The 25,778-nt window shown below is 41.4% G+C and overlaps 1 long non-coding RNA gene across 1 annotated transcript; it reads right to left on the bottom strand.

Annotated features, from left to right (window-relative positions):
* Positions 1 to 202: 202 nt before the first annotated feature.
* LOC131561558 (uncharacterized) lies at positions 203 to 17,836 on the bottom strand. The gene is made up of 3 exons (XR_009275082.1): positions 17,698 to 17,836; positions 10,186 to 10,313; positions 203 to 576 (listed from the first exon to the last, which is right to left on the bottom strand). It is a non-coding gene; the product is annotated as an uncharacterized LOC131561558 (long non-coding RNA).
* Between the last annotated feature and the right edge of the window lie 7,942 nt (positions 17,837 to 25,778).

Genomic DNA, 25,778 nt, shown 5'->3' with positions numbered 1-25,778 from the left:
CCTGGGCTTCTTTTTTTCTGCACTTGTTGGTTTCAAGGTGAAAACTTATTATTTCATAAAATACAATTAGAGCATTTTGCATAGGAAGTTCGAGATCTGTAAATTAAAAAAAAAAAAAAAATGTGTAAAAGTGGTGAGTCTTCACACAAAGATTAATCCACAGAGAGGGGAGATGGAAGTCAGCCTTCCTGCCAGCCCATAATGAGTTTCACACTACCTACAAACTGAATGCATCTACTTGTGAGGTGCTGTGAGTTGTCCTCATACCCCAGGCACAGACCAGATCATTTAAAGTGACTTTTCTTATTTACTTGGAATGGTTAAGTGGCTGCTGTGCACAAAGCCATGCAAGGAAAGAAAGGTGTCCAACTGCAATGACCCTCCCAGGAGGGGACATCGAGCACAGAGACAAAACTGGAGTCTGATGGTGCATTATTGGGGCATCTCTCTGGCCTTTCAATACCTTCAGGTACTTTGCTGAGTTTATTTGTCAGGAAAGTCCCTTGGTTTCCATCTCCCAAGGCCAGCTCTGCTTCTCTCCCGAGGGTCAGTCTGCATCATCCCTTCCATTCCAATCTGGGCAGGCAGAATAAATAAACCATGAATGAAAAACTGAGCTTTTACAATATTCAGCAACAACTCACGGTCAAGTTTAGCCATTTTAGGCCTGGGGAGGTTACCTTCTTCCTTATTTTGCTGGGATTTTGTTGCCATGTTTGATTTGGGGTTTTGTTGGGGTTTTTTGGGTTGTGGTTTTTTGGTTTAAAATCTTGTTTAAGTCGGTTTATACAGCCCTAAACAAGTCACAAACTTTAATTTGTATTTTCTAGATGTCTTTCTAGTAAACATTCTCTCTTTCTTTGGTAACTTACTGCAGCCTCAGTCTCTAATCAGGTTTGCAGTCCAGGGTTTCCATTTATAAACAGTTTCAATGGGCATTAACTGGAGCCACATTTGCAGAATTAGATTAAATGCAGCCATTAATGACTTGCCTGTTTTTGCTGGTTTTGCTCATTCACTGTTCATTGTCTGCAAGGCTGCTCTTGCATGATAGTGCTGATTCAGGGAACCAAAGCACTGGATCTTTTAATATATATATATTATATACATGTATTGCTCCACAGAGGTTCTTATCCTGCAGTAAATCCCTGCAAGACAGACACACAAATATTGGGAAGATTTATAGGGTACAAGTAACCAAATAAAACCAAATCCACTGGGCTGGGAGGTTTGGTGTCTGTTCTTCATTAACCAACAAATACAGGGAGAGATGAGTTAGTGCAGAGAGACAAGCAGAGCAGAAGTAATTAAAGCAAAGTTCCTCATGGAGGACACTGCACAATGTTCTAGCAGAACTTCAGAGGAGCTCAGAATTCCTGTTTTACCCTACCTTTTGATATAAAATACCATCACAAGGCCCAAATACCTATCCAAACAAGAGCCTTGGACACAGCTGGCACAGCCAGTGCCTCTCTGCCCATCTGGCTGATAAAGGACATTCAGTCTTTGCTGCTTCTCCTTTATATCTTTTGACTATCAAGGCCACAACAACCATCAACTACATTTTGCAAAGCCTAATGACAGAGATCATTCAGATTCTCACACTGGCAGGTGTCAGCCCCAGACAGAATGAATCAGTAGGTGAATCCTTTACCTTGTCCTAGGGCTTTGTGGCATGCATGACTCACAATGTGGTGCTTGCAGAGCTGTTTCAGAATATTCAGGTCTCATGAGTGCATTTGAGCTGTTATGGTACTGCTGGATGACTAATTCTCAGGGTATTAACCTTCCTGCACTGTTCTGGTTGTCTTTCCCCCATCTAACAGTGACAGGCAGTGAGATCCAAACCTCTGATGAGAATTGTAAGGAGGAAAAAAAAAAAAAGAATCGCTACCAACATCTCTAAGCACCAGCGCTGCTTAGAGCAGCATTTTTTCTTTGAGAAAAGCAGCCACAACTTTGAGAGCACTGAGTGAGTAGTGATGCATTCTGAGATGCTCCCAATTACATAGAATTGGTTTTAAGGCTGCTTTCAAAAGAAAGGAAGAGGTACAAAATTCAAAAGGTTATTTGAGAAGAAAGTAATAAGAGAAAACCAGACAAGATTTAATGAGATCTAAAATTAGAAATTAGAAGATGAAGTAGCAACATAATACCTAAACTATTAGCACATAATCTAAAGAGGATGGAAAAGTGGAATATAGCAAAGGAAAATTGGCAAAGAGATGAGCAATTCAGGATTAGTAAAATATTCAGAAAAGCTTCATTTTTATCATTAGTTTATGGTAATAAAATGGAGGTGAGCTAAAATGTAGAAATTCAGGTAAATACACATGTAAAACACTGACTGTCTGGAAAAACACATGCCAGGTAACAAGCACATGCCAAGAGCAATCTAATTCTCGCTCACCAAGACATGAACTACCCCTATCTCTGTGCTGCACCAACACATCACACTTTGATTCTGCCCCAGGTAGAAACCCAATACAAACAAGAGCTTTTTCAGGAACATTTCTCACAATTCTTGCTGCAGTGAGTTACCTTGGTGAGCTCCTGGTGGGTTTTACCTTCTTCACCAAGACATCCATGGTACACAGGGCCAGGACCTGCACCTGCCTGCTCTCCTCCTCTCCCCATGAAGGGTGGATCTGCCTCCACTGCTGCTGCCCACAAGCTCTGACCTTAGAACAGGGACACTTCCACTGACAAGCAGGACCTGCAGTTTCCTGCATGCCTTTCTTTTTCCCATGGCTCCAGCCTCCCTCTTTCCAGGCACAAATGGCCTGGCTCCATCTTCTTGATTTCCTGCCTGCACACCTTTATGAGGTCCCCCTGAGCCATCTCTTCTCAGGATTTGCCTGGGGTTATTATTGCTTACAATTCAAGTCAATTGTCTGTGTGCTGAGCTCTGATGAGAAAGGTTTAATATTTTCAGTGCTTTTCTGCACAAACTGAATTTTCCATGTAAGCCCGAGCCTTTTTCTCCAGTTTCATAATTAGAGACCATATGCATTGTAGTAGAGCTGATAAGAACAGGTAGCATTATTTAGGAGCCAGCTGCAAATCTCTCCAGTCCTTACCACAGGCTTTTTGACCTTTTGGGTCTCTTACTGCCCAGGTGAAAGCCCTAATCACTGCTGCAAACTGAACCAAAAACCACAAACCCCCTCAAAGGAGCATGAACCTAAGACATTCTTACAGAAGCTCTCTCCTAACCCGCTCTCACCAGCATCACCAAAGATCCTGTTTGACAGCTAAACATTAGTTACCATAACTACACTGCATGAATTACCTTGTGAAGGGAAAAGAATCCCCAGCTGTAAGTCACATTAAAACACAATAAATCCCCTATCAAAGTCATTATCTGAATCACTGATGCAGTCAAGTGCAAGAAGCATCTGATCTGTAAAGGGGATTTGTTTATCAAGCAGAATTTCAAGTCTTTAGGAAAACAGCATCAGCAGCCTCACAATTTAAATCTCAAGACAGAACAATCTCAGATATCAAGTAAACATTTTGCCAACAATTAGTTAAATTTGAAGAGAGGCAGGAATACCGAATGTAGAGAACCCTATTTTCCTGCCCTTTAGCGGCACAGAAGGTTTTCAAAGATTTTTTTTCCATTGCACTACATTCAATCAAGTCATTTAATAGTTTAATTTTGACAGGGCCCATGAATGTATAGCTCCCATTCTCTCCCTCACCAGTCAAAGCAGCCCCAAATTTCACTGCAGAGCTTTCTGAGGCACTGAGATGCACAGAGGAAAATGTGCTCAGCTTAAAAAGATAAATGCTTGTCAAAAGCAACTGCATTTCCTGCCCATTGCTCCTCCCCTATTCATTAAACTTACTGCTCTTCTTTTATCAAAATAGAAATTCTGTCACAGCAAACATAGCCCTAAAGTCTACAGTTACCAGATGTGAAAATGTCAATATATTAAACATGTGTGTACACAATGCAGAAACTCCAGCCAAGCCACCAGGCTTTGTGTTTCTTTACTCAGCCTTTCTCTGTAAAAAATGTGCTCTAGAAAACTGAAGTGTAAATAAGAATGTGAACTACCAACACCCTGAGTGATTTCCAATAAATAGGGAAAATGAGACATTCTTTCTTTGCATTCAGCAAATTAACCAAAGAAGAAATCTTTTGAGATCCAGAGCAGAAATCTGTTGAGAACAGAGCAGGGAGGTTTCTTTACAGATGCTTGCATCATAAAACGGTTAAAAAAAAAAAAAAGGCAGAAAATTTTGCAGGTTTAATTAAAATATAATGGAAAGCATAAAGCATCTTTTAAAAACACTTTATTATTTTTCAATTAGGATCCTTTAAATCAGGATACTTCTACACTGAAGATAAATGGATTTTCCAGGGAGCTCTGCTGCCTTTCAGGTACTTGCTTATTTACCAGTACCAGAAGCAGGGAAATATTACATCCATCCCCATGAACCCAATCATGGAAATTTCTCCATTATCTCAAGTCAACCTGGACTTTAAACTCAACCAATGTCAGATGTAATTCTGTGCAGGGCACAGGATTCTCTGCCTGCCTCAAAACCCTGAAGAGGAGCAGCATTTCAGCATCTGTTTTTCATGCTCAGGACTGCTCACTAGTACACTCACTTGGAAATTTTCAAAACCATTATCAGCTTTGGATTGAAACATCTCAGTCTTATTTTTTTTTTCAAATGAAAAACAACAAATGAAAGGTATTTGTTCAAGGGGGAGTTCAAGTCTTTTTCTCAGGGAACAGAAATTATCTGTGTGGCAAATAAGGAGGGTGGGTTGATTTTAGCAGAATTATGTGGAGTCCTGTGATTTGGCCAGGTTTCAGGAAAGACAGCAAAGTCAACACTTACAAGAGAATTGTCTCCAGCAGCACATGTGGCATCTCAATCTCCCAAGTTATAACTTGACCTCCACATTTTTCAAAGTGAGTTTAAAATAAAGTATTTTTATTGATGCAACCCTCTCAGAGGGTTGAGATAACCCTCTGAGAAATCCAATATGCTATTCAAAGATTGCCATTATTGAAGTTCCCAGAAGTTCAACTAGACACTTTTCAGAAGTGAACCTTGAAATTTCTCATCCTGTCCTTTTATTATAAGTGCCCATTGATTGACTATGATGTGCATCAAACACAAATGGTTAATTGCTGTGCATCACTTTTGCTTAAAATAATTCTAGTAGAAAAGGCAGCTGTAACAACCTATTGTGTGCTTACTTTCAGGGAGTCTGAGCACATTTTCTGTGGAAACCATGGCAATTTGAATGTTCCTGGCAAACAAAGAAATAATTACCCTTGCAGTTATTGAAATCAACTATGTGCACATGATGGAAAAAAAAAACCACTAGGGAAAAAAGTGTCCATTCCAGCCTTCCTAGATTGCAACAAATTACCCAAACTTAAGGTATAATCAGCTTCAGCAACAAAACTTGACAACCTTTTCTCTCACTCCTTTTTTCATTCTATTAACTCATTGCTGAAATACAGCTAAAAATTCTGTATAAAAGTAAGGCCCTTTAAGTACATACAGGTGTTTTAAAATCTGCCTCTTGTGTGCTGTGGGAGTCAGAGACAGGTAAAGGAAAACACAAAAGGAAGCTAGAAAAGTGGAGAAAATGAAGGAAAACTGAAAGAGTAAAATCTTCAGAAAAAAAGCCCCTTCACACATAAAACTGTTGGGTGCTGGGTAGCTTGGAAAGCATTCCTGCTTGTTCACAGAAACAAGCAATCCCCCTGAAAGTGGAACCAATTCTAATGAAATACATAAAACCCACAGAGCAGGTTGGAGAAGGCAGGGACAGGCTGTCCCTGTGGTAGGGCAAATGTTTGCAGAGTCTGGAAGGCAAAGATAATAACAATAGCAATAAATTATAGCCATTCCCAGCCTTTCTTGAGCTTCTTCCTTTGCTCTGCAAACTTAGAAATACCAAACACAAATGTTTAGCTCTTCATTATTTCATTTGCAGTGATTCCTCCAGCCAAATCACAAAATATAAACTGAGAGCTAGAGAACAGCTGTCTCGCAGAAATGCCAACAAGCACAGGGAATTTGGGAAGCACCACTGAAATCTAATGGAAAACCAGGCTTCTTCTACCACTGCAAAGCTTCTGTTCAGGCAGCATCTCTCTCTGAAGAGAATATCCTCAGAATACCGTCTTGGCTGAGGATAAGGAGGAACCACCCTGCCACATTAGCAAAAACTCCCTGCTCAGTGCTGACACACCACAAGAAATTGCTGCTTGGTCCCCACAGGATCAGGTGGCAGCAAGGACAAACACACCTTGCTCATACCCAAGGTCACTGGCCAGGAGGGCTGGTACCTCTGGAGCTCAAATCCAACACATGCACAAGGCTTGAGGCACAGAGGAGAAAGGCTTGAAGAAACGATCAGGATGACTAGAAATAATTTATTTCCTTGGGAGAAGCACTTGTGTGCAAATGATCTCCTTTATACAATTAAAGTCTTTTTTCTTAGCCTGCTAAGAAATGTAAAAGGATGGACAGCCTAACAAAATGGTTAGCAGAGGGAATGGGAAATAATGCAGTTTATTGTATTTCAGATTAGCTATGCTTTCACAAAAAGACTGCTCCAGCAGGCTGAACAAAACACCATTCCCTTGTGGGTTAGATAGGAGAAATTACCTTTTCAGGTTTTAATTTTAAGCTTAAATTTATGAAACACTAATCCACGATCCATTGAAGATAGCATTTGCCAGTATAGCCAGCAAAGCAGGAATGCTTACAAGCTTTCAAAGTCTGTATTTTAAAGGAGCAAAAGCATTGGACTCAGCCTTTTCCATTGTTCCCACAGTTCTCTGTTTGGCAACACTTCAAAAAGGAATTGGCATAAGAAGCTGTACAATCTGTTCTCCTTAAACAAGCCAAAGATTTTGCTTTTTTTCCTTCATCTTTGATATATAGGGACTTTTTGCAAAGGGAAGGGACAAAGCAGAAGACAGAGATCTTTTGTTTCTTTTCCTTTTTTTTTTTTCATATGCATCCAGATATAACCATTGAACAGATCAAACACCCCTCATGTCCAGCAGCCAGCCCAGCCTGTCTGACAGTGGGATACAGCACACTACAGGTTCAGGACAAATGTTGTGTCATTTCCCCCAAGCTCCCCTTTAATCTCCAGAAAACTGCAGTTAGGAGAGTTCTGGAGCCAGAAACAATGTTTTTATATTTCCAAGCCTTCAGAGGAATTGCCCCATTGCTTTTCTCAACTCATGTCAACTTTTAGCATGGGGAGCATTCTGCAAGCTCTGTAATCTACTATTGCTTTTTATCAGTGCTGAACCTGCTGGTTTTATTTGCTATCCCCTAATTTTTCTATAGGAGGAGGGCAAAAAAAGAACAAACTCTTCCCTCTTTATGCCTCTCTGTTATATTCCCTCTCAGCAACATCTTTTCTACCTCAAAGGCTCTTCTTCTGTATCAGTGATTGTGCTGAGGTTTCAGGACCTCATTTACACCTTCCTGTGTAACTTTTCCAGCTATACCCAGAAGCAGAGGGAACCAGGAGTATGTACAGGGTTATGGATGAGTTTGATTTGTTCTAGTCTTTCCACAATATATCTAACACATTATATATATATATTTAGGAAAGTAATGAGAATTGAGCTAATATTTTCACCATACCATCCATCAGGGTGTTAAAATCTGATTCCTAACTGAAAGAAACAGCTCAGAATCCATTTTTTTTTAATATGTACAGATGGGATTGTTTTTCTCTCATGTTCATCACTTTGCATTTATCTACACAAAGTTACATCTGCCATTTCTTTCACTCAATGACTTCAGCTTAAATAATTTCTCTGCTTTTCTTTCAAGTTGCACTTGGTCATTAATATACTGACATTCTTAGGTATGTCAACAAACCACCTCCTGTCTGTTCAATCCACTTTCAGAATTATTTTGACCATGATTATCTTGAAGATATAAGTTAATCAACACTGACTCAAATACAAGCTTCTCTCTAATAACAATATTCTCCACTTGAAAACTGATCATCCATTTCTATGTTCTTTCCAATTATTTATCCATGCAATGGCAAGGACATGCAACCTATGGCAAATCAGTGAGCAACTTCATTCTTGAAGCTGCTTTAGTGAAGATAAATCTTCAATATTAAGGTAACCTGCATTATTGGGAATGCCCATATCCATTTCTTTCCCAGCTACTAAAAAAAAAAAAAAAATTAAAATTGACAAATCTGTGAGGCTTATCTTTATCAGAAAGAATGTTATTTCTGCCTCCTATTGAGCCCATTTCTGCACTGTGATCTCCTTTAGAGCCTTGTCAATGGTTCTGGTCACAGGGTCAATGGTTGATGTGCTCTGATAGAGGCTCAGTTTGCACCTGAAACCCCAGCTAAAGAGCCACAAAACCAGGAAACAGAAAACACTGCAAGCACTTAAAGGAAAAAAAACCAAACAGGAACTAGAGTCCTCCATATACCATTAAAAAGTATATCATTAACGTTTTCTTTTACTCTACAGCTTTAACCCAGCTCCAGTTTTGTGCACTAGACATTCATTAGCCATGACAAATCTTTGATCTTTGGTAACAGACCAAGGCAGAATAGCAGAATTTTCAAGGATCCAGTTGTGTTCCCTGTAGCAGTGGTGATGACATTTGCCCCCCTGTTTCCACAGAAACTGAGACAACAACAAGTAGAATCACACTTAAATACACTGTGGGCTCTATTTGCAAAATGTCTGACAATGAACATCATTCTGGACAATTTCACGGAACAAGAGACTGAAAAAATTTACTCCTTCTAGATTGGTACTTTATTGTTAAAGTGATGCATTTATCTGGAAATGTATGTTTATTGTACACATCTAGAAACTCTCTCTGTATTTTTATGATGTGATTAAGCAGCCTCAGTTTGCTAGTACTTGCTCATCAGTCTTTGATGAAACACCTTTTAAAGAATGTTGAAAGATGCTATTTTTCTTCTAACTACTGTAGTAGAATGGAACTGGAATTGTGTAATTAGTTAATTTTATTTATACTGCCATTAGTTTAACAACGATGCACATTACCTCTCCCAAGCAGTACAACTCCAGTCAAAGATTAAATAAAATGAGAAGTATCCACTCAAGTTGCAACAGAAAAAGCAGAGAACAGATTGTCTGTGTCCCTATTTAATTATTGCTAAGACTTTAAAATCAATACCTAACTCAGAATATTCATGTCAGCATATCAAAATTCAGAGAACTAGACAGTCCCAGAAAAGAGATATGTGGTTTGGTTTTTCTGGGGTGCAGTAGCAGTCAGAGAAGGAAAGCTTTGAAAAATTGATTATTGTTCTTTTCACGAAATATGAAAGAGAACATCTGAAGTCTCCCTTCTATTTCCAATTCTGAGTGCAATGTTTAAAATAGATGAGTCATCATTTCAATACCACCAACTGAAAGATCCATGTAAACTACTGCAGAAGAGCCCTTGTGAAATAGATGCTGGAGAGCAAGTGGGCCACTGACAGTGGTCTCATCTTGATGGCTTTTAGTTGAGGCTGAGCTTTCAGCAGACCTTACCAGGCTGGGCAAATCCCCCCACATCCAGTGATCACCCCATCCTTGAGCTGCTGGACTGACAGAGCTGCACTTGTCTTCTCTGTGCTGGACAGGAATGCCTTTGGAACAGCACATGGCTAAACAGACTTGTCAGAGCTACAGCCATTAGTAAAAGTGTGTCTCCAGCTTAGGTCAACTGGCTTTGGAAGTGAATCTACACCAACCAAATTAAATTTCAGTTAATTAAGTTTGAGGGCACCAGCAGAAGGATCAGTGCGAAGTAACTATTCCTCTCCAAAACACAATTCAGATTATTCCCTTTTGCTTGTGTCCTCCCCACATGAAAAAGTTATTTCTAAATCAACCACCCAAACCCCTCTCAGCTAAACCTGGAAAAATATATAATTTAGAAACATAATAATTCCATCAATTCCAACAACCCCACCCATGTGCTTAAAGGTGCTCACCTCTAACTGAACTACATTAGACTTTTGCTTATTTTGCATACTTTTCTCTTCCCCACTGCACAAGAACTTCTGCATTAGTATTCAGAGGAACCAGAGCTCTCTATTTGAGTGTTCTACTCTAGGGAACACAATTCCTATCTTGTATTATTACCAGCACATTCAAAAGTCTGTCTTTTTAAGAGAAATACCTTAGTCAAAACAGGAGTTTTGGTTTCCTGCAGAGATTATTAGGAGATAGCCTTTGGTCCGTGCTGTGAGGCAGGTCTGATCACACCCTTGCAGCCTTCCCTTCCAGCCTGACACCTCCAGGAAATCACTGGAAAACAGTTATTGTTTTAATCACAAGTTTCAATAACCAGCCAAACTTATGGCAGCTGCTGTACTGAGTAAGAATGAAGCCTTTCTTTAAATTCTTCCCTTAATAAAACCTGTTAGAAACGAGAGTATCACTATCATATTTTCTGGAAAAATCCCTTTGCCTGGTTTTATTCTCCTGGGAAGATGAGAAGCCTCAGAGAAAATGAAAACAATAATTATCTGATTGCTTCTCCTGTGTTTTGCTGCTTTGGAATGTGGCTGGAGATTGTTTATCCAACATGTGAATTGTTTTTTCTTAATGACCAATCACAGTCCAGCTGTGTCAAGGCTCTGGAGAGTAATGAGCTTTTTCATTAATATCTTGTTAAACCTTCTGTCTGTATCCTTTCTCTATTTTTAGTATAGTTTTAGTATAGCATTCTTTAATATAATATAATATCATAAAATCATAAATTGACCTTCTCAAAAATGGAGTCAGATTCTCAGTTCCTCCTTCACATCCTGGGCACCCAGCAAATACCACACAAGAGGAAGAAAATCTATGGCTTTTTCAAGATTAAATTAGAAGTACCAAAACCTCATCAGCTCCTTTTGTTTTTGCAGAGCTGGAGAGAAAAGTGCATCAAATATCCATACCTTTAAAATGTATTTACCCTGTGAGGAGCATGAACTCAGGAAAAAAACATTTCTAAATGCCAAGATCAATTTTTTTGGTGGAAGAGAAATCAATCTGTCCCAACCCTACTGGAAGCCACAGTCCTGTGGCACGAGGTTGAACTCCAATGGATCTTCTGGCGCCAATCAGCCTCAATTCCCGATTTTTAACCATCCCTCCTCCCTGGCCAGGCTGGTGCCTGTCCTACAGTGGCAGGCTCTGGTTCCCCTGGAGCCCAGGTGGCTGGAGTGCAGCTGCAACACTCGGATACTGTGCAGCCATCTGTGCAGTCTCACAGCAACTGTTCATCTAAACGTCTTCAGAATGCAGCACTGATGAGCCTTTTCACTTCTGCTCAGTAGGTGATAAGAGGGCATTTTACCCCAAGCTGTGGCCCAGACGTATTGGACACTAAATGCATTACTTCTGTTCTGTTTTCATTTTAGACTGAAAATTAATAAACACTGCTATTTGCAATGGATCAGCTCACTCATCTGCCACAGGATTTCCTCTGTGGCTCCTTCCAGTCACACTGAGCTACCACAGGGTCATTCATAAACCTTCAAAAAAAATCTATTTTGCCCATTTTAAGAGTAAATTTTCTGTCCTCATAGGAAAAGGCCTGTACAGATCCATGCCATCCTCTCTTCCCCTCCAAGCTTCCAAAGCTGACTTTTAACATGCTATCCAAAACAGACAGCTCTCAGAGGAAATCACTGCTTCACTAACAGGCATCTCTCCTGATATTGCCCAAATGATTTTATTCTCATTTGCATACTTAGCTTCCTAATGCATGTAATTGTGTGTCTAAGTGGTTAATGCAAGTGTAATAATGCCAATTGCCATCCTTTCAAACCCTGCTGACATGGGTCAGTGACTCACCTCCTCTTTGCTGAGCCTTTTGTTAGAAACTCACCCTGTTAAGCTGGGGGAGAGCAAAGGTAACCCAGGCAGCACCCAAAACAGGACCTACAGAGAGCAGAAACAGCTGGGCAGGCTGACAAAGTGATTTTACATCAACACAAAGAGGTGATTGGTTACACAGAGAGACTCTGTGTCATGAAAAAAATCTCATTCCTTCGTGTTCGTTCTACTCACTGCTCCTACTTAAAACCTCAGAGTTTGCTTGGTGAGAAAGTAGTACATTTTCTGTGCTACTATAGATAAACAGGTTATCTACCTGAACACTTGAAATCTACAGCTGAAGCAACAGCAAAATATGTCATATCTAGTTTCAGACTTTCTTCTTTGTCTAGGAAGGCAGTAGAGGAATGGTTCAGAGGAGGTGGCAGTATAACCAAGGAAACTGGGCTAGAGGAGTATGAGGAATAGCAAGTTTGTGGAGCTCAGTGGCATGTGAAAAACGTCCATTTAGCTCATTTACATGATGCTCACCAACAGCTCATGGCACTCAGGAGCAGCCACTGTGACAGCTCCAACAACACAAGTCATTTCCAGGGCACGGAGGAGCAAACACAGGCCAGTGCACAGCCTGAAAGGCAGGTGAGGTAAGGGCTCAGACTGAGCACAGGGAGCCTCAGGAGACTTTTTTCAAAGGATTCCAAGCAGTTCCCTCTGTAGATGAAGCCAAATGCCTTCTGACAAAACAACTGAGCCATTCCTTAACTTTTACAGAAGACACATAAAGGACTCTCCTCAACACAAAAGCTCATGAGGACAGGAGGTAAAATAGAACAGTGTAACAAGTGTGTGCGCACATAGAAAGTGTCAGAGAAATTCCATTTATTTTCCTCAGACTAAGGCAGGAGAGAAATACTTAGAGCTGTTTGTAGATCTCAGGTAAAACTGATAGCTGTGTGCAGGTTTAGTGGCCAAGACCAGGTTACCAGAAGATCCTTGAGTCTAGTCCCTTTCCAGTGAAGAATATCTGGAAAGGCATCATTATGTCATTTCATACTTCATGGAAAGAAACAGATTTTTCTCCTCTTGAAATCCTGTTAATTCCCAACAACTAAGTAAACCTGATGGCAGAATTTAACCACAGGTGTGACAAAACCAGCTGATCTCAAAGGCAGAATACCTTTAGGTGACAATCTGTTTCCAATTCCTGTTAGATTTAACACACACACTTTTCATTTTCCTATGTAATATGCCACAAGAAAAAGAAGACATCTGTCTCCCACACTATTTGAATTTAGGAATTGGAAGCCTGCCACATTTTCATTTGCACTGAGAGAAGTAACAGCAAGATAAAATCTAGTCGGTTTGAGCAATTTTGGAAGATGCAGTGGTAGGTAAGGAGATCTTTGGAAGCACAACATAGATCATGCTTTTGAAGCAGAAGGTTTTGACTTTCACTTCCCACTGCTGAGAAGATACTGCTTTGGGAGAGACAATGCATTAGGAAAGGGAACTCTTGGATACCTGTTGGGAATACAGGGATACAGAGCAGCACAATAAGGTCAAGTGTGAGAAGTTTTCTCCCTTCTGGAGCGATGAATGGGATCACAACCAGGATCTTGGGATAGGCTCAAGGTTCTAAAGCCCTAAGGTCCATTCCTCAACACATAACCACAATTCAGCCTGAGAAAAAGTTCAGAGACATCACTCAGATGCTCCTACCCTGGCCCAAGGGGCAAAGCTGAACAAAGTTCCTCTGTCTGCTGCTCGCACTTCTAGGTAAGTAAAACTTAATGCTCTCTACATAACCCCCACCCTTTGTCAAAACACACATTGCCATGTTTTATCTGAGCTTGCACCCTCACCCAGACACCAGCTGGGAGAATGCAGGAAAACATCCCAAGAGCTTCCTTCAAAACCAAAAATCCTGTTAACATAAGACACAATGGCCAACAGACAGCCCAGATCAGAGCACAGCACCTGTAATGTGCTTTCTTTCTTGGATAAACCCATAAGGATGAGGGCAACAGTGCAGACAAGACCATGAGGAGCAGGGTAAAGCCTGTCCCACCCCACAGAGAGACACAAATATAGAACAGCTGCACTGACTCAGGGGAGTGACACTGTGCTGTGCCTTGCTGCATTCAAACAAAATGGCAGGAAAAACCTGCTGGAGGAACAGTTATTCTACTCTGCACTGATAAGGGCTTAGTGATTTAAAGGCTCATCAGGAGGACAACTGCTGAGGTTTTGAATTGCCTGTTAGAAATCACTCGAGGAAGCTGTGATTTACAAAGATCCCAAAACTTGCCTGGATGGGCTTTGTTTTATTGTTTTGGTGATTTGCTCTTTTTGTTTGTTTGGCTGTGGGTTGTTTGTTTCAAGACAGTAGGAATTTAATTTCATTAGTTATTTTAAAATGATGTTTTGGGCTTTTTTTTTTTTTTAAGTCTGATACTTGCAGCTGTGGGTTTTTGTCTGTTTCTTTGACTGGGTTTATTTCTTGCCTCAAAAAAAAAAAAATAAAAGCCAGTCATACTTTATGCTTTACACAGCCTTATCTTGCAACCTAGTATTTATAGCATTTACATCCTCACCTTTTATACCAGCAACTGTTATCTGTCTGCCCTTTACTTGACTTTATTACACACAGTGAGAACAGAGTGGATCCCAGAGGTATTATATGCTCAGTAAAACAAAATTTAAAAAAAAAAAATCACAGGTTTTAATCTGCCATGGGTCTCATTTCACATCACATGCAATGATTTGTGCATTTCTTATTTTTTGATTCAAAACTGCCTAAAGTGAATAATCCACTGACTTTGCTCCCCACCCACCCATTGCCCACCACCAGGTAATGATGGTCTGATGCTTCTGATCCACAGAGCGTGGCTGCTGAGCACACTGGCATTCTTCACAGGCTAAAACTGTTTCTGTGAGGTTAAACCCTGCCAGTTTAGCTCCTGGAAGCGAGCCCCACTGCACATGTAGGACAGGATTACCACCTGAGGGAAAGGGGGAAAAGCTGTGCATTAGGCCAGGTGTGCCATCAATCCGCATCTCCCACAACAGCTTCATTACAGACACGGGGCTTCAGGAAGGCTCCACTGCACCTCCTGGAAGGACTCAGCCACTGGAACTCCAGCCTCCCCCTGCTGTGGCTCAGTACAGCGCTTTATCTTCCATTTGATGTGCTCACAGCCCTCAGGTGGAAGACAGCAAAGTGACCAAGCAGATACTCTGAGAAGTGCAAATTCTGCGGTGGTCTGACCTTGCTTATCAGCAGAACTGCTCAGGCAGATTGTGGCTGCTTGATTCCAAATGCCACCTGAAGGGGAAACAAATGGGATCCAACAGTCCCAGCCTAGCAGTAAGATTGCATCTGTACATAAGCTTGAGCAGCAAAGATAACTCAGTGGGGTTTTCTTTCCAGACTACATATGAACTTTGATTAAGCACTCTTTTATTATTTTATGTTTTATTATTTCAGATATTACCCTGGAAAACTGCTAGATGGTGCTAGAATATATACATATGCAATACTATGCTAATACAGAGATTAAAGCTGCAATCCCAGCCCCTGGAATTAGCCTTTGATGCAATTGCCTTGTGACTGCTTGTTGTGTATGAAAGAGAGCTGTGCCCAGGGTGGCAGAATCTTGTTTTCTCATGCTTTACAGGGGGTAAATGTAGAAAAACACCCAGCTGGACTCACATCAGAGCCCAGGTCAAGAAGATTGACTCATCCCCACACTGCTCAGTGAGAAAGTTCAGGGCACAATTCTGCACACATTTAACAAACATGCAGCACTATGGATTCTGTATTCCCAAAAACAAGCCATCCTGCATAAAAAGAACATCTTCCAGAGAACACTGTGGTCTTTCTCAATGCAAATATTCTGGGAAAAAAGAAAAAAGAGGCAAAAGAAGAGAAAAGGAGGAAAAAAAGGCAAACAACCAAACAGAAAAAAAATAATCTGTTCCTAAGCATGTTTACAGCAAAGGAGAATTTGGTCAAGACACCAGTTGTCTGCAGCTGGTAACTGTTTTATCAGTCTAGCTAATATTATTGATTTTTGAGTGGTTTGTATGGGGAAGTTTAGGCATGATATGTCATAAATATATGAGATTATAAATGAGACATGCAGTTAAAAAGAAGTACGATAAAACAGAGGAAGTGCCACTGGAGCAGTTAGGTTTACACAGTACAGACTTGATCCATAATTTACTAGAGTTTTCATATGGGAAAAAAAAATATATAGACATTTTAAAATGGTATTAATAGACTTGATTCTTAGCATTTAGAAACATGGACACTGTTAGCTAAGAACATGGACACTGAGGGAAAAGAAAGCCCCAAGCAGACTAAGACCAGCTTTAATTACTGTTAATCTGCAGAGACATTCACATCAGAAATATCACCCTGGCATTTTCCTGTTTACCAGCTGCAGATCAAGCTCTGTAACATTTAATCTTTGTAAGTACTCGCCCTTTGAAAACCTCTCCTTGCCTCATCTTTGCCCCAACAAATCACCTCCTGTTCCTGCCAGCTTCTCCTGGCTATTCCCAGCCTGGGGATCTTTCCTTCCAAGCCCTCCCTCTCTGCTCTGAAGCTTGTCCTTCCTGGGAGGGGAATATCAGCTTTCCCCTGACAAATTAAAGCCCAGGGCACTCCTGGGCACATCCCTGGGGATGGGCACTAGAACAAGAACCAGAACCGACCCAGCAGAACTGCAGGGCTGCCATCAAGGACAAAGCAAGCTCACCTAAGGAGCTGTTGAGATTAAAACAACACTTTAGTGCCCAGAAGCACAAGAGCTGCACTTCAGGAGATCTAGAGCTGCTTTGTTCCTAGAAAAATGCAACATTTGCACCGCCTCGACCAACAAACCTACACTTCATCATTGGCGAGCACCAACGACCACACTGGAGCAATGTTTACCCTTCAGGCCAGCAGCAGCTGAGAAACCTAACACCGAATTCTGCCAAGCTACTGCATCCAGTAAGTTGTAGTGTAAATTGATTTGCTTCCAGCTTCTTATGTTTGTGTGGTTCTCCCATATGCAAGAGTTTTTCAGCAGAAAATTTCAGGAGTTCCTGAAGTCTTTCAGAATAAAATGCCAAATAAGAACTGAAATTATAAAGTAAATCCACTTCTCAGAAATCATAGTTTCTGGTTAATCCATTTTCTCCCAGAAAGTAATTCTGTCATCACATATGCCATCTCTTGCACTCTTTCAGACCCCTAGATAACTGGATCCACCTCCAGAGGAGTGCTTGAAATTCCAGTTATGCTTTGTGCCTTCCAAGAGGAAAATTACATGGAACTGCTTTTGCTTGACCTTTCCTTTTCCAACATGTTATTTCTACATTTTTTGAAGGAACCATGTAAAATAATGATAAAAACATCCATAAAGACTTCTTTCTATAGGTCTTTCAACTCAAGATTTTATAGTAGGTCTGTGTGACATTTCCAAGAAAGCAAATTACTAGCATTGAGGCACTGAATTTATCAAGTTCTTCTTGTAGTTTCAACATGAAGCATAAGACAAAGTTTTCCTCTCCTGGAGGAAAAAAAATAAATCTTAGTTGCCATTTTGCTACTTCAGTTGAGGTAAGGATTTCTTCTTTGTACCAAATTGGAAAAAAAAAAGGGGGGAGAAATAGTCTGTAGGATGAGCACAGTTTATTTTAAAATTATATTAACTTTCTTGACTCTATGACACTATTATTATCTGCAAAACACCCATTAAGAGAGATTTTAATTATTTTTTCCTATGAAAGAAATAAACTCCATTTATTCAAACAAGTCAAATTGAGGATTCAGGCAAAGCATTCCAGCACATTTCCAGCTCCTGTTCCTTACCTGTAATTGTCCATACAGTCATGCTGTATCCACCACACCAGGCAATGGATGTTTCCCTTAGGCACTTTTTAGATAAATGGCTGCACCTTAGAGAAATTATCCTTTTAAAGACAGAAGATAGCTCTAAAGTACAAATAAAACATCCAAATCTGGAGAATCACAGCCCTTGAATAGCCAACAGAACTTTCCAGCTTATAAATGCCCAGGCCACACAGCTGATGAAATTTGCACCTCATTACTTGGTGTTCCAAATCAGCAGATGAGGTTCAGGTGGCAGGTGGGAGAAAATCAAGATCATCTGATGCTCATCAAATGAAGCAGCTGATTACCCAAACAGTCTTCATATGAGGTTAATTTGACATTAATGGCATTAATGACTTTAACATGTCACTCATTTTGGTCAATTCTGCCCAAAGTTACCTCATCACCTCACCATTCACTAAGCACAACTTCTCTTGCGCCCACACCTCTGCACACCCCATGGCTACACTTTTATTCCAGATAATTAAAAATAAAATTTAAAAATTAGTTTTTCCACTGCAGAGTCACCCTATTCCTCCTCACAGTTTCTCCTAGGAAAAAAAAAACCAACTTTAACATGGATTTAACAGCGTTATTAAGCTGTAAACATTATGCTCTGCAGGCATTACATTTCTGCTGTGGCTCTGCTGGCTCAGAAGCCTATTGACTTACAGAGGACATTTCCCAAAACCGCTCTCTCCAAATCCATCAGGAGCTGGGAGATGTTGGCTTGCAGGCAGCAGAGAACTGGCTGTACCCTGTGGTGCCAGCAGTCAGTGCTTAAATGGAGCTGTGTTACCAAGAATGCTTCTCCCAGCAGCTCTGGGCCTCACCAGAGGCTGGCACAGCCCTGTGCAAAGCAGTAATTTCCTTGTCTCTATGAACACATCAGGAGTCCTACTGATTCTGGATTCCTCCTCTTCCCCTATCCCACTTTTAATGCCACTTCTAATCCCACTCTCTTTTCCACACCATGCAAAGAAACTTGCTTTCTCAGGGCACCACCCTCCAAATCCTGCCTCTGCACTCTCCCAGCAGACAGACTAGTAGTACTTATCACTGGGCAATATGTAACTACAGGTCTGTCAAATATCTGACAAAAGCTGAAATATCCACATATCAAGTTTGGTGCTCTCTTGTTTTCTTGCAAGGAAACATCATGTATTTTTCCCCTCTGACAGCAGTAAAAAGATGAGGCAAGACAAGATGTCATGTTATTTTCACTAAAATGTTCTTACCCTAGTGCTTATGCCATAAATGTACTTACTGCCTCATCACTAAACTTTACCTTGCTGACAAAAGTTTCCATAACAGCCATAGGATTCCCAGTGGGAAGTATATGGTCTGGATGCCAGCAGCTCCCAAAGAGCTACTGAAAGGCCAAATCACCTCCTTCAGGTTCTGCCTCAGACACAAACCTGAGCTGCAGGAGGAATGCTGGAGCAGTGGAGAAGCTCTGGGTATCAAAGGATGGCAGATGTGTGAGGGATACAGACTGGGAGACTGGAAGGGCTGAAAGCTGCTGCCAACAACCAGGAGTAATGTCCTTTGCACAGGAGGGGTCCCTCAGGGGCTCTGCACTGCACCAAGGGGACAAGCCTGAGCTGCCATAGGTCACCCCACCCTCAAGAGCAGGAAAAGTGCCTGGGGACACAGGGACAGTGACCAGGGCAGCTGCAGGCTGGGGAGGGCCCCAGTCCAGACATTCCCAGCCCTTTGGGTGTCTGCAGCTCCAGCCCTTTGGTTCTCTGGCAGGAGCTTTCACACAGTGCTGGCCTTGCCTTGTGACAGCTGTGTCACATCACCACCACAGAAAAGCACTGACTCACCATAAAGACCCTCTGCCACACACAGCCTCTCACTTGGGAAAGGGAAAAGAACTCATCAACAGAAATTAAATTGACAGTAACCTTGAGAGAGTTTGGGGAATTCTGTGGCTTGCCTAATGGCTACAGAGGGACTTTTTGCACTGGGATTTCATGCAATCTAACTGTTTGCTATTTAAGCAAAAATAATCTTTTAGAGCCTGCAGCTACCTCAGATTGAGTCCCCTTGCAATTACAAAAGTGATTGTGTTTGAATAGCTGGCTTTCTCCTTCACTGCTCCACTTCTCTCCACTCTGGTGACTTCTACAGGGAATTATTTCTTTGGACATGGTGGGTAGATGCTCCAGGCATTATTGGATTGCCCAAACCTCAGTATCTCAGCCTCACAGCTAGTACTAGTCAGGCCAGAAGAGAATTGAGCTGTTGCAAAGCAGGGCAGTTGTTTAGACACCTCTGAGAATCTTTATGCACACTGGAAAAGTCTCTCCCTATTAGCACTCATAACTAGGAGTCACTTAACCTTTGACTGCATAACACAGTCAAATTCCATGATATATTGGGTTGCCACTGTAGAAATAATTAAGGAAGGCAGTGCAGAAAATAATAATTTACACTGGCATGTCTACAATCCCAAGTTCTCAGCTTGTTCTATAACTGTTAATGAAAAATAGGCAAAAGAGAATGGGTTATGTGATTAATGTTACAGTTCTTCCCAGTGCAAAAGTGTCATGGAGGGAGGGCAACACCATTCAAACCTGTGAGGAGAAGGGAGAATGCCTGGGGTAACAGAATGCACCTCTCCCCTTGCTTGGTTTCATTTAAAAAAGGTGTGGGGCTGCTATAATTTCATGCAAGCTTGCAAAGTTGACTGTCCTTATAAAAAGAGCAATTATACACACACTTTAAGCACGAAACAGCACAATAATTAAATGAGTAATTACCTTCCCACTTTTAAGCTGTCATGCAATTAAACTTAATTAAACATTCTCTATACTTCACTAATCTTTTACAAACAGAAGAAGGTAAGAAGGGTGTGGCAAAGAAAGGGCATTTGGCAGAAGGTTGAGCCTATTATTCTGTCTATAATAAAAAATAACACTGTACAGTCAGCTCTAGGTTCTCATGTCATTGCCTTGTTCCTGGCCAGAAGATAACCTGGTCTGAGTTGCAAGATGAGCAATACACTGAGGCAATTCCACACTGTTTAATTTTGGGTGGCATTCTTCTACACATTATTGCAAAATGTTCTTCAAAAGAAACAAGTTCAAGGAAAGGGAAATGCTGTTTTTTAGAGCAGAAGGAGTAAAGAATTCTGTACAGAAAAGCTGGTGCAAATGTAAAACAAAATCTTTAATGCAAACCCAATTCCAAGGTTTCTCTTTACCCCAGCAGAGGAACTGTTGTAGACACACAATAGAGGAAGGGCCAAGAAAAGACATGGGAATTTTATTGACAAGGAGACAAAACAGCTGTGGTGCAAGAACAATTGTGAACTTGCTCCTATCCTGGGCTGAAATACAAATAAGCTTTGTAGAAGCACAGCCCACATATTTCTGCTAATTATTTATTCATTCCCAGAAAGCTGTATCACATCTACTGTCTCTAGCTGCATGTTATTATGTTAAATGACAAAATTAAGACAAAACATTCATTCTCTCAAGTAGCAATGATTCTGTCTTCCATTGCTCCCTGAGGCAAAAACAGGCAGCAAAACAGGTACATCTAAAAGCAAAACCTGACCAAACTGTGTAAATATAATGTTTAACTCCAAGTGTCCTCAGATTTCAGCCCACCCTCATAGCCCACAAGTGTGCACACACCTTGCTGCTCCTTTTCTTTGCTACTAAGCCCTGATTCCAAGTGCCACAGAAGAAATTTGAGCCCATCACAGCAAAACATAGCTGGAAAAGTCAATTTTGCCCTTTTCCACTCCCTTTTCTTCCAGCATGCAGAGCAGTTCCAATGAACTGAAACCTGTCATTAATATTAGCAGAAGGGTCTTCCTATGGTTTGAAATGATCAGCACAAAATAATGGGACAAAGGATGCTTGAAGATAAGGTGCTGTTATGAAAACAATGGAGAAAAACCCAATAACAATACTGAGCATCTTTCCAAAATGCTGAGTGTGTCTGAATGCTGAGAAACTGAAAAATGGATGAAAATCACCACACTACACACCCACCCCTGCTGCCCCATACTGTTTATTTACCATTTCCTGATGATGAACTGCAGCTGTGGTTAAAATGTGTCAAGAAAAGTTTTATGTTTGCCTCTCATTTCAATTCCCACAGCAAGTAAAACACCACAGGTTGATAAAGTCTAAAACACAAATTGTCCAAAACACTGCACTGTATCAGCTACTGAGAAGAAATTCACTCTATTCCAGCTGAAAACAGCACAGAAGCATTTCTTTCTGGAAGATGATACTGGTTTTTATGCTTTGTAGACCAAAACAAATAAATGAACTTGTTGAAAACATTGGCACTGCAGTGTTTAGGAAAAGACTCTTACAGCCAGTCAGTTTGTTTGCAGACAGCCAGCAGCAACACTGGTTTTGGCTGCTTTGCCCCTGCTGTCAGCCCTCTGTGCCACCAGAGGTGGGCAGGGCCATGCAGTCCCTGCCAGGCACACAGTGACAGGGCCAGTGCTCCAGATCCCTCCTCCATGGCTGATTTAGAAGCTGAGGACACTGAATCCAGTGCCAGCTAGCTCACAGCTGCAGGGAGCCTCCAGGAGAGCCAGCCTCAGCTGTTCAACCCAACCTGGCAACTTCCAAAGGATGTTTTATTTCCTCTCTGGGACATTCTATCATTTTGTTAACAGCCTAGAAGTCAACAGTCCTCTATAGGTGACAATGATTAAGTGCTCTGTGATTTGAATTCAGACTCAGCAACATAGAAACCATATAAAAGTTATGGTTTCTGCCTTGTGATCCATTGGTCCACCCATACCAGCATGTCTAAAAAAGAAATTCCAGACCTGAACATGTCCACAACTAATCCTTTCTTTCCCATTTTTATTTAGGCTGTGGTTCATAATTATTGATTTTCACTTTTTTCCCTCCTCTGCTTGTTTTGTTTCCACAAATCTTTCTGTTAGATTTGGTAGTATTACCTCAAGTCCTGCTGCTTTCTGACACAGAGGCAGCACACCTTCTTCCAGGCCCACGAGTGAGACTCTCATCTGCTACTGAGGAGCTTTGTTCAGAGGGAAAACTTCCATGTTACCTTCACTGTGGGAATGAAGAAATCAGTCATTTAAACCTCATTTCCCAATAGGAATGCTCAAGGCAGCACTATGGGACAGCAATGTCAACTCACCCACACCATTCTGCTCTGGCTGGCATACCCAGCCCAGGCTAGTTTTAGCAGATCCAGAAAATATGTGCTTGTTTCTGTGCACAGTTTCTTTTTGCATGGTTTCCATGATGGTCTTGACATATTTTATTGAATATCTGCAATAAAATAACAGAAAGCTCCCCTCTCCTGAATTTACAGCATGCAGGGAGTGAGGCACAGGCAGCGCAGGGTTGTGTTTAATGCCGGGGAAGTTGCCTCAGGGATGTGTTTAACTATGGAGGTGATTGTCTCTCACTGATAGGGGCTAAAAATACAGTAGGATTTGTTATTTGCTGGATTTCAATGAGTACTATGATTTATATCAGCCAAATTTGGAATATCACTGAAATACTTAAGGAACGAACAGCAGGGGCCTGCTCACACCACACTCAGCATCAGGCCTCACTCTCCATACGGCTGTTCCCTCAGGAGTGCTCAAAAGGCACAAGCAGCCTTCATTAAAGATATTGTTTTTTCCAACTGGGCTTTTACATTACTTCTTTAAAAGGTACAAGAATTCTCAAAATTAGAGGCAAAAAAAATAGAAAAAGTAAGTACAGGAGGAATCTTGAGCTCCTCTAGGTGCAATCTCCCCCTCAACGCAAGGTGCTCTGAGGTCATCTTAGCAGCTGAGCTTGCTCTCAGGATAATCTATTTCAACATTTCACCATCCTCATGATCCATTGTTCTTTCCTAATAACTAATGAGAATTTCCCTTACTGTAATTTGTCTCCACGCCTTTCATCCTTTCCTTAAACACCTCCAGGAAGATGTTGGTTCTGTCCTTTGTACACTCTCCCTGCCATTACATTGCAAAGTGGTCTTTTTATAACTGAGCCCACAGCAGGGCAGACTGAAAGAACCCTCAGTGCCACTTCCATCTTTACAGTGAGACTGCCATCCTGCCACCATCATCTTGTCTCTAATGCATCTCTTTTCGACTGCACATATAGGCAAGGCCAGGTCCTTTGGACAGCTCAGACAACCTCAGGTCTTCAGGTCTAACCAGTAAAGTACAGTTCTACATGTTATATGTATATATATATGTATATATATATATATATATGCACACATGTTATGTGTATATATATATATATATATAAAATACTTCACAATTAATAACTGCACTAAACACTAAGTGAAAAAATAGTATGGATATGCCCTGCTGGAAACAGCCTCCGTGCCACTTTAACAAGCAGAAAAACAGAGTAATAATAACCCCCTCTAGCTTCACTCTGGTGCAGCAACAAGATTATTGGCTGTTCTCACAATCTTGGTTACTGCAACAATAAATATGGGAACTTAAAATAAGATGGAAAAAGAAAGCCACTTGACTCAGAGACTACTTCTTGGCAATCAATACATTCTGAATAACCAACAAAATTGTGGTCTGTAAGAGGTAGTCAAGTCTCACTGTCCATCTTCCTCTAAGCACTGATGTTCATAATGGTCCCTCATTTAAAAGTGTTCGTTTCCATCGCTGCTGGAGCTCAGCTCCATTCTCTTTACCCAAAAGAGAAGAAAAAGGGAACAGACTGAGGCAGCCTTTGACTACACACTTTCACTTACCAGGCAGTTCTTAACCTTGCCTCTGAAGTCTCCTCTAAGCTGATTTGCAAAGATCCGGGGGTACAGAAAATGGGGCAAAACCTGTAGAATTACTCAGAGACTAACAGAGCTCAGTAAGGAGAAAAAACGTTTCACAGATCTCTCTCTTTTTTTTTTTTTTCTTTACACCTGTAAATTGGTATAGGGAAGAGTTCTTTCTTTGCAAGTCAATGCAACTGGATCATGAACTTTCATACTTCAAACCCAGCTCAGGATATTAGGACAGAAAAGCACAAAACCAAAAATATTTCAGAATAAAACTCAGGGAGATTCGCCTTTTATACACATGCATCCAGAACTCTTTTGTTGGACAAGGTGTTGTTTCTGTGGACAAAAAAAGACCCCTTACTCCAAGAAGCGCTCACTGCCAAAACAAGGAGATGCAAGTGTCTAAAACACTGTCAGCACTGTCAGTCCTAGCACAGGTTAAGATGTGATCTCAACCTTCATGCAAAGCATGAGACAAGGCTTGTGAAAGCTGTTTCATACTACCAGAAACAGAGAGCTCTGGTTTATAGACTGCACTTCCAACTCCCCCCAAGTGCTCTCCTGTGTAACACATTAGGCTGTAGGAGATAATTTCAGACATGCTGAGGGTCACTCCCTTCTGCCCATTGCACCTGAACCTTCACTCCACAAGGCCAGGTCTCCCAGGCACTCCCTCCAGTCCTCCAGCCCTGGGCACAGATTTCTCATCTCTTTTGGCAGTGCCTCCCACAGAGTCCCATTACCAAAGCCATGAAAGAAAGCAGCTTGAAGCTCCTGCACAAAGCTCTGCAGCAAACTCAGAACTGCCCTGCAGAGCTTCTCACCAGGATCATCAGCCTACAGCAGGAGTCAGAAAGCAACCCCAGAGCAGCTTCAGAGCCTCTCAAAGCACCTCACAGCACAGAGGCCATTGCTGGATGTGTGTTAGGCACCCCCGTGCCCAAGCCAGCTGAAAGTGCTTCACGGAAGGCACAACAAAGGAATGCTGGAGAGTCAGCTCAAGGCAAGGAGAAAGAATACTTTGAGAAGCTTCCAACAAAAAGCCGTAGACAAGCAGAACTCCCAGTGCCTCCTGCGGCTGCTGGGATGTTAAGTGACTATTCTCTTCACCCTCTGAAGGAGTGTGGGTGTCTGTGGGCAATGAGTGCTCATTAACATTGATTAATTAACTTGGACTTAAGGATGTTGCTCATCACAGCAGCCTAAGTGCTACAGACTGAGAGATGTTGTGCATTGGGCAGCACTTGCACTGGTCAGAAAGACAGGTTTAAACTGCAAACACCTGTCCATGACAGGAC

The sequence above is a fragment of the Ammospiza caudacuta genome, chromosome 9, assembly GCF_027887145.1.
Source record: "Ammospiza caudacuta isolate bAmmCau1 chromosome 9, bAmmCau1.pri, whole genome shotgun sequence".
Lineage (NCBI taxonomy): Eukaryota > Metazoa > Chordata > Aves > Passeriformes > Passerellidae > Ammospiza > Ammospiza caudacuta.
Note: the sequence above shows the minus strand (reverse complement) of the source record. Positions and strands in the feature narration are given on the sequence as shown.